The following is a 2,352-nucleotide window of genomic DNA, read 5'->3' on the forward strand; positions in this document are numbered from 1 at the left end:
AGAGCACACCTGCTCTTAACTGTTCTCTAGAGACATAGGAGTAGCTGTCATACAGAACACTGTAGGAAAACCATCACCTTTAAAGTGTATTTTGGTAATGTGATATGGAGGAATTTCAAGAGTTCTCCTCCAGAAATTAGGTTCTGTAGGCTTTTTGTAAGATGAATCATGTAGCAGGCCTAAGAAGGTCAAATATCTAAGCAGAGGTGGTACTGAGAGTGTTGGTAGAGTCAGGACTGGACCCCAGACCCTCTGGTTCTCCTCAGTGGTGTTACTGTGAGCAGGCTACTACTCTCTCTCAGCATCAGTCTCTTCATCTGTATTGGGGCTGATAATACCCACTTCGCAGTTGAACATAAAGATCAAATGTAACATATAGAAAGCACATGGCTCATACCAGCCACCTACTCGACAGCGTCATGACATTGACTCTTTTTCCAGATGAAGAAGTGCAAGCTCAGAGAGACAGGTGAATTTGCTCATGGCGGCCGATTAAGTGTAGAGTTCCAACTTGATCTTCATCTTTTGCCTCCAAACTCCTTCCCTTTTCTGTGCAGTATTTTTATTATAAACACAGCCCCTTATTTCCTGTAGATGTAGCATCTATAATTTCTGTGTAAGGATGAATTCCAGTGTTTTGCACCACACAGTGAACAGGTCTCCATGGGTGCTGGCGTCCACACTGCACACGTGACAACAGCAGTCAGCCTTCCGGGGGGTGGGGATGGGGGGTGTTTCTGCCAGGACCAGAGAGTAAAATATTTTGGGCCTTGGGAGCCACACGTGTTCTCTGTCCACACAGTTGTCTTCGTTTTGATTTTGACTTGGTTTTTACAACCTTTATATCAACAAAAACCATTCCCAGCAAGAGGGCCAACCATTACATTTGTATTTTGCTTTCAAGTCCCCAAATGCATTCACACGATTGTCTTACCTTGAAGCAAAGCTGGAACGTAGTGTTGGTATCACTGCCGTTTGCAGATGGAGAAGGCAGGCTCAGAAAGATCAGGTTGCCAGCTGAGGGCCAGATAGCAAATTCATCAGTCATTCACTCGACAAATATTTATTGGTTGCTATTATGTGTCATGTTCTGCACCACCTGCTGGGAACATAACAGCAAAGTAAATACCATTCCCAGTCTAATCGGGAAACTGGAAGAGCTTCCAGCCTTACGGGGCAGATGAATGTGGATGAATAACTTTATAAATATCTAATCAATTGCAGTAAGGATCAGTTCTATGAAAGAGAAATGTACTTGGCGGTGCAAGCACATTTTAGAAGATTTGTCTTGACCCGGAAAAGTTTGAATGGGAAAATAACAGCTGAAATGAATCTGTCAGCAACAGCGTAGGGATCACTAGCCTTTGATAGCAGGATGGGCAAACTGTGCCCCAGCCACAGCTCCTTGTGTGGCTCAGGAACCTAGGCATTCTCGTCACTTGCATGTCTGTGGCTGTTTCCACACGACAATGTCAGGGTGGAGCAGCTGAGTCAGAGACTATGACCTATTGGCCCACAGTCTAAAATATCGACTCTCATTGGGCTTCATGAATGGACATAACTGGTTACATTTACAAAAATATTTTTAGTAGAAGATTCAGTGCAGAAACCATATTAGAGTGGACTGAAAAGTGTGAGTAGAAAACTGGCATAGCAGATTTCAATCTCTATTTTACGAGATATGAAAGGGAAAGTGGAAAAAGCAAGGCAGACAGACCAGCACGCGGTGGCGGGAGGGTGCACTGGGAGGGGCATTTGGGAGCAGAGAATTTTTTGTGTTAAGTCAGAGTGGATGTGAATGTAGAAAATTCTGGTTGCCGAGGTCATTAAAGTTGTAAAGTCAGGAAAACGACAGTTTTCAACAACTGGTTTGGAGCTCCTGGTGTCTACAGAGGCCATCCAGAAAATTCATGTCAAGGATAGCAGTGGCATTATCTTCTATTTGTTTTATTTTTATTTTTTAAACATTTTTATTGTTGATAGTATTACAGATATTTTCCATTCCCCCCCTTAATTCCCTCCTCCTAGCCCCTATCACACTCCCAGGTCTTCACCATATTGCCCGTGTCCATGGGCTATGCATACAAGTATGTAAAACCGGTGGGGCGATAGGGGGGCCCCCTGCTGCACCCACCTTGGCTTGCCTGGGCCTGCAGGCTGGGGCAGCTCCTGCATTGAGCGTCAGCCCCTTGGTGGAGGGGTGCCCCCGCTGCACCCACCTTGGCTGGCCTGGGCCTGCAGGCTGGGGCGGCTCCTGCATTGACTGTCTGCCCCTTGGTGGTCAGTGCACGTCATAGCGACTGGTTGTTCTACCAGCTTTTCAGTCAATTTGCATATTAGGCTTTTATATAT

Source organism: Myotis davidii, unplaced genomic scaffold (genome assembly GCF_000327345.1).
Source record: "Myotis davidii unplaced genomic scaffold, ASM32734v1 scaffold754, whole genome shotgun sequence".
Taxonomy (NCBI): domain Eukaryota; kingdom Metazoa; phylum Chordata; class Mammalia; order Chiroptera; family Vespertilionidae; genus Myotis; species Myotis davidii.